Source organism: Dipodomys merriami, unplaced genomic scaffold (genome assembly GCF_024711535.1).
Source record: "Dipodomys merriami isolate MVZ:Mamm:240054 unplaced genomic scaffold, mDipMer1.0.p SCAF_306, whole genome shotgun sequence".
Taxonomy (NCBI): Eukaryota; Metazoa; Chordata; class Mammalia; order Rodentia; family Heteromyidae; genus Dipodomys; species Dipodomys merriami.
In genome coordinates this window covers 368,386-378,142 of record NW_027204560.1, presented here as the reverse complement: position 1 = coordinate 378,142, position 9,757 = coordinate 368,386, and the positions used below count along the sequence as shown (strand labels likewise).

General features: G+C 37.8%; 1 non-coding gene across 1 annotated transcript; it reads left to right on the top strand.

Annotated features, from left to right (window-relative positions):
• Nucleotides 1–6,248: 6,248 nt before the first annotated feature.
• On the top strand, nucleotides 6,249–6,353 carry LOC138840900 (U6 spliceosomal RNA). Its single transcript, XR_011376263.1, has one exon. It is a non-coding gene; the product is annotated as a U6 spliceosomal RNA (small nuclear RNA).
• Nucleotides 6,354–9,757: the final 3,404 nt, after the last annotated feature.

Genomic DNA, 9,757 nt, shown 5'->3' with positions numbered 1-9,757 from the left:
AAAAACCTGGAGATGAGAAAACTCTTCTGGATTGTCCAGATGTGCTTCATATAATCACACAGGTTCCTTGTAAGAGAGACCAAAGAAAAGGCTCACCATAAGAACAGGCAATGTGTTGGAAGCAGAAGTTGGTGCGAAATGGTATCAGTCACAGAACAATTGCTGGCAGAAGTTGAAAGGGGCAGAGAATAAACCCTACTGGTTCACCCTTGTAATCCTAGCTACTCAAAATGCTGAGATCTGAGGATCCACATTTGAACCCAGTCCAGGCAAAGTAATTCCAGAGACTATTGCCTCCAATTAACCAGACAAAAGCTGGAAGTGGAGCTGTGACTGAAATTGCAGAGCACCAGCCTAAGGAAGAGTAAGGGGCCCTGAATGTAATCCATATAGGTACACACACACACACACACACACACACACACACACACACACACACACACACACACACACACACACACGCATATATTCTCTCCTGGAATAGCCAGAAGAAATCAATTCTGCCAACACCTTGAGTGTAATGAGACTGATTTTGGACTTCTGACCTCTACTGTTTAAGATAAGAAGTTGATGGTGTTTTCAGCACCTAAATTTATGGTAATTTGTTACAACAACAACATAGGAAATAAATTCAGGATTACATACACTACCTAAAGGCACATACAATATATAGACATGACTTGCAAATAATGTGCAATGAAGTCACCAGGTAAAATGCTTTCTTAGAATATGGGACAATATTATTTTTACTATTATACTGTAAGGCTGGGACAATATCCAAGTTTTCAAATATTTCATATTACTGTTGAAAGTTCTATATATAGATACACATGAGTGTGAAATTCTCCATAGTCCTCAGCAATATAAATTAATTTTGCATTTTTAATAACACCTCTGATGTAATTACACCTTATCAGCTTTGCAAAATTATCCCTTATAATTGTCAAAGCAGGAATAGTATTTGAAATGTTAGTTTCTATAATCAACATGTCTGGCCACCTCAAGGAAAAGTTACCAATTCCCAGTTTCACACCTGGAAATTAATACAATTTCTTCAACAAATCCATGTTATCCAACTTAAAAAAATCAGTCTAAATAGTGGCTTCTTAAGGATATTTTCCACAAGTATCAAAGATTCCCTACAAAGGTCTGTTGCTAGAGATGTCTCCTTGCAATTGCATCCAAGAGACTGCACTAGTTACTTAACAAATACTTCTCTATAAAATAGACTTGAAAATTATTTTGGCATGAAAGAAAGCTCTAGACAATGTCACATATACATATGTGTGTGTGTGTGTGTGTGTGTGTGTGTATGAAGAGAAAGAGGAGAGAGAGAGAGAGAGAAAGAGAGAGAGAGAGAGAGAGAGAGAGAGAGAACCTTCAACTCAGCTTTTTCACTCTGTCACGTGAGCTACAACTCTACTTTCAATTCTTCCTTCTGGTTAATCGGAGATAAGGGTCACTTAGACTTTTTTAAAATAATTTTTTTATTGTGAAAATACTGTACAGAGGGGTTACAATTACATGGGCAAGATAATGAGTACATTTCTTATCAAGCATTGTAGCCTCCTCCTTTGTTTCCCCTTCCCATCCCTTCCCATCCTCCCCCGGCACTCCCACCCAATCCTCCCTCCCCTCACCAAAGTTGTAAAGTTCGTTTTCAACGTAATGTCTTGTACATCTCATTGTTGCAATGGGTCCACCTGTATCCCTATTTAAATGATTTGTTTTTCCCCTTCCCCTCCACAAATTATACCAACATCAAATACAGTGAAAGCAGGGGTTATACCGTGGGGGAGGGACATACATAGCAACAAAAAACATCTTATAAATGTGTTAGAAACAATCGCATGAAAGAAAAAAACATTTGAATACATATCTTAGGATTCATTTCCCTAACATCAGGGAAATGAGTACATTTTTTTATCAAGCATTGTTGCCTCCTCCTTTGTTTTTCCCCTACCATCCCTTCCCTCTCACCTCCACAACTATACCCCCCCTCCCCACCTAAATTGTAAAGTTCATTTTTCAACATAGCGTATTGTACATCTCATTGTTGCAATGGGTCCACCTGTATCCCTATTTAAACATTTTGTTTTTTCTCTTCCCCTCCACAAATTATACCTCCATCAAATTTCCCCACGGTATAACCCCTGTTTTCACTGTATTTGATATCGCTTAGACTTTTTTGTCTGGGCACATTTTGAACCACAATCCTCAGATCCCAGCCTCCTGAGTAGCTAAGATTACACCATGAGCCAAAAATGCTCAGCTCTTTCTTTTCTAAAGGTTTCATGTGGGTAGAGTTCTTCGGATGGATTTCATGGCTAACTATGTGAGGTCTGGAGCCAACTGCCTATCATTTGTAACCTAAGTCAATCATTTAACTTATCTATGATTCATTAAGAAAATGGGGAGAGAAATAACACCTAGTTTATGTGATTGTTTTAAGGAAGAAGATATTAAAATGTACCAAGTTCTTATTGATAGAATGAGGCCCTATAGAGTGGAAAAAGTTTCTGTCAGGGCTATTTGGATATTTAGAACATCATTCACAGCTCATACAAAATTATCAACACAGGCAGATGGCCCTGGGCAGCCAATGGGAAGTCTCCATGTCTGTTCAGTCACACACCAAATGATTATTCTGCCCATGAGCCAGTTGCTCCCCACTCCTGCTGCCAGTAACCCTTAGTAGTTATTAGCATTAAAATTAGAACAAAGTAATAACCAGTACACCTCACATATATATATATATATATATATATAGCTCATACTTTGTAGGCAGCAAATTATTTATCAGAGCTTACTACAATATCAATATCCTTTATTATAAAATGAATATCTCAGATCTCATATCTTAAGCCTCGTTGATTTCTTATTAAGAACACACTAAGTCCTGCCCATAGCTAAACATAATTTAAACATATGTTTAAACATATCAGCCATCAAAGTTTAACAGGCACAGGCCTAGGAGGTGAGGAAAAGTATATCATGCTGCAAAAGATAATAGTAATAAGATACAAGGGTCTTCTTAAACCAAACTAAAAACTCGTAGGCCTTAGAATCTCTTTCAGATAATTCAAGTAATATATTTTTTGTCGGTCATGGGACCTGAACTCTGGGCCTGGGTGCTATCCCTCAGCTCTTCAGCTCAAGGCTAGCGCTCTACCACTTGAGCCACAGCACCACTTCTGGCTTTTTCTGCTTATGTGGTGCTGAGGAATCAAACCCAGGGCCTCTTGCATGAAAGGCAAACACTCCACCACTGAGCCACCTTCCCAGCCCAAAAATAATAATTTTTAAGAAAAGAAAGAAAAAAAAAACAAAGAAAAGAAGAGAAAAGAACAGAGTAGACAGTTTGGCTAAAAACATTTAATGAGGATGCAGAAGAAGAGATAAAATTATAACTTTGCATTCTCACTATTTAAGATAGGGAGCATTTAGCAGTCAAAGAAAAAAGAAAAAGTGAGAAAAAAGTCAACTCTTTAGCATAGAGTTCCCTATCAATCAAGTTGAGGCATTTACTTCTGTGACAAAATTCCATAGATCCTATATTTTGGCTCTTTCTATTTGAATCCATATTGTTTGCTGTGTGTGGCCTTGTACTTACTTCAGGCCAGAGCCATCCATTGCTGTCCTCTAGTTCTGCTACCTTCTTGCCACCTTCCAGGTAAAGGACAGAGTTGTCCCTGATAAGACTTAAGCTCAGGGTTCTTTCTGTTTGATGTACCTATTCCTGTCTGAGATGTCCTGCTTGACACTGCAGTCAGCTAGTAGAAACCCTACTTCCATCCCCTAATAGAAATTCATTTCTTCTTTTTAGTGATAGCACTGGGCATCGTTAGCCTGACACATAGCATGTAACTGGAGGATTCCCACCTCCACTGCTCTCGAGGCAGCTGCATGTTCAACGTCAGTTAATGGCATGTGAGGATTTATGTTTGTAACCTCTTGTTATTGTGCTGAAAAAATGGCACTTTCTGTGCTTTTCCTACTTGAAGGGCATAGGCACAGGCATAAGGATCTACTTTTAACAGGACAGATGAAAGCAAGCCATCAGGGAAAAGAGGGCCTTGAATTCATAGGTAGCCACGGGCACACTGTCACCTTCTCTAGATTATTCACCTTCCTCTGGAATGAGGGGAACCTATTTCTGTCTTGCTTGTGCAAGTATAGTCCTGAGAGTTGTCTAGTAGTTTAGCCTATTCACTAACTAATTTACAATGAATGGCTAATGAAACACAGGGCAGTGGCTATGTAGTTTATGGTGGGCACCAGGAAAATAGACATAGTAGCCTGCAAAGTAGTATTTATTATATAAGATATACATATATAATCTATAATATATTATTACATAGTGGCAAACCATTGGGTCAAATGCTTGTTTAAGTAACTCAGATGACTAATTATGTGCCAACCACACCTGAATCTCTGCAAGGAAGAGTGAAAGTAATCTAAGGATCGATGAATGTATTGACATACTTCACTACTTTCAACACATATTTACAGGAGAAAGTTGATTGTCAAGCCAGAGTTAGCTAGTTTGACACAGAAAAACATAGGAAAACTTAAGAGGCCAGACAAATGGAGAGAGGAAAGGTAGATGAGTGCAGTCATATTCAATGTACATATGTGAAAATGGAACTGAATGACTGGAGGGGTTCATTAGAGTTAGAAAAAATGGAGGAGAATGAGGGAAGGGGTGACATGGATCAAGCAATATGGTGTGACAGTAGTAAACAAGAAAGCTGGGTAAGTGCACAGGTCCTGAGTTCAAGCCACAGTACTGGCACAAAAAGAACAACCAACCAGCAACTGGAGTAAGCACACCTTCTCAGTCAATTGAAGAAATTTAAATTCAATTCAATGAAAGTTCAAGTTTTGAATGCTCAACCATAAACAGAGAGGCAACAAAAAAAAAAAGAATGGAGTGAAACAAAGGGCAGTTTCTTAGTAAAAGGGTAGAGTTGAGCTATGGATAAAGAGGCTATTCAAAGGATGAAAAGGGAAAGGGGTATTTTAGGATAGAAAAGTCTGAGCCAGGGTATAGAGGTATAAAAGCCCGGGCTCACTAGAAAAATTAATCTGATATTTTAATAGATGAAATTTTCATGGGTTTGGAGGTATGGCTCAGTTGATATAATGCTAGCCAATGACTAAAAACATCAGGAACTGAGTTCAAGTCCCAGTCTCAGATAAAATAAAAGAAAAATTTCATAAAAAGTTTTTATGATTCAGTTAAATCACGAAAGTTTCATAAATTCACCCTTTACAGTAAGCATTTTTCATATATTTAGTAAATGTAAAAGTTTTAACAATTCAGGATGAGCAAGAAAGCACTTCAATAGTGTAACTCCTTTGAATAATTAACCCATAGTTTAACAAAATGAATACAAGGAAGCTAAAATGTGTTGTAAGGAGGCAGGAGGTCAAGGGGAGGAAGGGCAGATGAATTCAGAGAAAAATAGTAAGTGAGTACAGCCCTAGTATTCAATGTGCAAGTGTGAAAATGGAACCAGGAAACTTGGGGTGGTAAGTTTGGAGAAATGGGGAAGAATCATGGGAAGGGGTGACATTGATGAAGATGCATTGTATTTCCAAACTGACAGGTTCAATTAAAACCCCTTTGTACAACTACTTAAGGATAACTTTTTATTAAAAGGAATGTAATAACTGTTATTTTTGGTGCCTCTAGAAGCCTTTTCTGTTACAGAATTTTATTCTCATTTTTACTTCCAAAGTCTATTCTATATTTTACTTCTTTTACCTTATATTTAACTAATTTCCAATATTTGAAGATGTCTTTCATTGGAGTACCAGTGGCTCACAACTGTCATCCTAAAACTACTCAGGAAGCTGAGATACAGAAGACCACCATTCAAGGTAAGCTCTGGCAGAAAATCTTTGACGCTCCATCTCCAAAATAACTAGCAAAAGTTGGGCTGGAAGAGTACTAGCTGGACAAGCAAGTCAACTGAGTATAAGGTTCTGAGTGAGTTTAACCTTCTCCATGAAAAAGATGTTAAATATTCAAGGAATATTTGCATTAAGTAAGTTTCCCTGATAGATTAAATCTCCAAGATTAATAGAATAAATCTCTAATAATTAAAATGGAATCTCTAATAAAACTAATGAAACTGTTGGAGACTCAGCTCATCCTCATAAGTCCTCACTGCTCTCTCAGAATAATCCTTTCCACCACTCAAAGAAATGAACCGAAGGAGACATATAAAGAAAAGCACAGCGTTTGCTTCGGCAGCACATATACTAAAATTGGAACGATACAGAGAAGATTAGTATGGCCCCTGCGCAAGGATGACACGCAAATTCGTGAAGCATTCCATATTTTTTAATAGCAACAGATGCTGGAGGGGATGTGGACAGAAGGGAATCTTACTGCATTGTTGGTGGTAGTGTAAACTTGTTCAACCACTTTGGAAAGTAGTATGGAGGTTCCTCAAAAGACTCCACATAGAGCTCCCCTATGACCCAGCAATCTCACTTTTGGGCATTTACCCAAATGATCACAAACAAGACCATATTAAAGCTACCAGCACAACTATGTTTATTGCAGCATTATTTACCATAGCTAAGATATGGAACCAACCCAGATGCCCCTCAGTAGATGAATGGATCAAGAAAATGTGGTATATATACACAATGGAATTCTATGCCTCCATCAGAAAGAATGACATTGCCCCATTTGTTAGGAAATGGAAAGGCTTGGAAAAATTCTATTAAGTGAAGTAAGCCAGGCCCAAAGAAACATAGGTCCCATGGTTTCCCTTATTTGCAATATCTAGTGTATGTCTGAGTCAAGCAGAAAAGGTCAGATAAGGTGATGTTAGGGAAATGAACCCTAAGATATGTATCCACATGTTTTTTTTTCTTTCATGCGATTGTTTCTAACACATTTATAAGATTATTTCTTTGTTGCTTTGTATGTCCCTCCCCCACAGTATAACCCCTGCTTTCACTGTATTTGATGTCGGTATAATTTGTGGAAGGGAAGGGGAAAAACAAATAGCTTAAATAGGGATACAGGTGGACTCATTGCAACAATGAGAAGTACAGGTCGTTATGTTGAAAACGAACTTTACAACTTTGGTGTGGGGGGGGCGGGGAGGATTGGGTGGGAGTGCGGGGGGAGGATGGGAAGGGATGGGAAGGGGAAACAAAGGAGGAGGCTACAATACTTGATAAGAAATGTACTCATTATCTTGCCCATGTAATTGTAACCCCTCTGTACAGTATTTTCACAATAAAAAAAAGAAAAGCACAAAGAAGAATGCAAGTGGCACAAGCTATGTCTTGATACCCTACCTAAGACTTATTCCTAGAGCAATTGTTCTTCCTTTCTATAAGAGGGAAAGAATCTGCATATCATCTTAGTACTTCATGAACAGCAACAACATTATGTGAATTTTAAGCCAAAGGTGACCATTCTGAAAGAATAAAATATAAAAGGATGCATCTAAATGTTTCTATCTGCACTTACCATAACAATGTTAATATAATCAACTAATTCTGCTTATATGACTACACGACTGTATTGGAAAATTACGTTTAATTATTGCTATTTACTTATAAAAATAAGTGTGCTTTTGTAAAACTCTGCACAAAGAAATATATACATCTGCCAAATTGAAATACATTTTTTAGAAATCTCATTTTCATACCACTTTAAATCCCATATAATAAACTAATGTAATTCATATGTACTCATATATACATACATAAACATATTATATTTCATGGAGTATAAAAGATCTATTTGTGCATCTACTCCTATCTTTTGTCCTCTATAAATTACAAGATTCTATGGTAACACATTACTATATTTTCATGAAAATTAAGATTTTCCTTATAACCTTAGTTTATGGAGTTAATAAAGGCATAAAAATTCATCAACCAAACCATGCAAAAATAAAATCCAAACTTGGGGTGAAATTTGGGTTTTACTATGTTAAAACATTGTCCTCAGCCAATCTGTAAAAAATAATCAGAACTATTTATCTTCATTACTTTCAGTCTAAAATTTTAATCATTCATATCACTAATCCTCATACTAATAACATGTTATATTTTATTTATTGTTTCTATCTTCATCTTTCTAGCATTATCCCAAAAGTTATTTTGGGTTATATTTGAGTGGTGTTTTTCAGCTGCTTCCTTTAACCTCTCGGCTTTGCTCCATTCTTTATTACACTGGGGAGTGAGGGAAAGAGGGGATTCCTATTTGCTTACAATATTTCTCCACCTCTTTGTACAGCTACACACACTTAAGAGATGATGTATTTGTTCCTCTGTTCTTCTCTACAAGTAGATCCTGAATCATTAAACAGGCTAAACTATTGCCCACACTGGGTAGACACTGACAGATGGAAACCAGTTCATAACAGTGTTGATTACCAAAATCAGATTCTTCAAACATTCTTTTTCTTTTTTATGTTCATGTGTGCAGGTACTGGGGCTTGATCCCAGGACCTGAGCACTCTCCCTGAGCTCTTTGATCTTGCCTTCCTGATGGTTTCCACTAAGCTGTACTGTGATCCCCACACAGCCACAACACTGAATGTGTAGCCTGTAGAACATACACAGCAATCTACAAGGTCTGAGATCTAATCAATGAAATTTGCTCTTCAGCATCAATCAATCAGATCTGTGATTTCAAAGACACAAAATAAAACCCCTTGACCACTTCCCCTACATGGCCTAGCATGGATTTCCTTCTAAAACTAAATTATGTTGAGGAAATTTCTGTTTTGTAAAATAGTAGTGGAAACAATTTCAATGAATCATGTGCTAGAAAATGTTTTGAATTTCTGGGACTCTTGACAATCTGTGTGTGCTCTCCCTCGCTGGAGAGGAGAGAAGGAAAAGGACCGACATTGTAGGGGCTTTCACAGAAAGAAAGAAAAAAGACTTTCTAACCAACATTTTTTATTAGCCCCTCCTCAGTACATTTACATAAAAGCAAAACCGAACCAAAAACAATATCTGCAATAGCACAAAGGCCCTGGGTTTATTCGTTGCTCAGAAGCTTGCTTTTGTAGATGCCATGGTGTTCAGTTTGTATTACAGCCCCGAACCATCATATCCCATTATAATTAACTGTGCTGCGTGTGACTGTCCTACTGATGGGCTGATTTTTAGATGGAAATTTGGGAAGGAATCACATCACAAGCTGGAGAGAGTGTGCACATTTGCTATAAAAGAATTGTAATTAAACTTCAGTCATCCTCTCCTACAGAGAACATTGAATTAGAGTCAAAATTGGTTCTATTATGTTTAAGTCTATCAGAGGCACTGGGGGAAGATCATTAAGACACTAGAGCAAAGTGAAATCTGTGGGTAAATGTTCTATTTATTAGAAAGTGTGGGTGAATTCTGATCTGCCCTGGGGTGGTAGTGAGGGTATCTCTGCCCTCAGAGGAGGGGAGTGTTTGTCAGTTATCCGGGAGACTCGTCCAGGATGCCCAGCTCTCTCTGTAGATCCTATGCAGAATTGGAAATGGTAGGAATCTTGGGCATTTGAAATTCAGCTGTCTCTCTCCCTTTTCTCCACGTAGAGTCCATGAACATTATCACAGTTTCAGCTTTACCAATAACCCTACCCAGAGTTACTTTGGGGGGTAGGGAAGGGGAGGAAGAAAGGATCGACTCTGTGCTGCTCTTGGGGGAGAAAATAATCCAAGCTTCTTATGACTAGGAATTTCTCTTTCCCAGCATCATCTGCAGAACAAAAGGATGT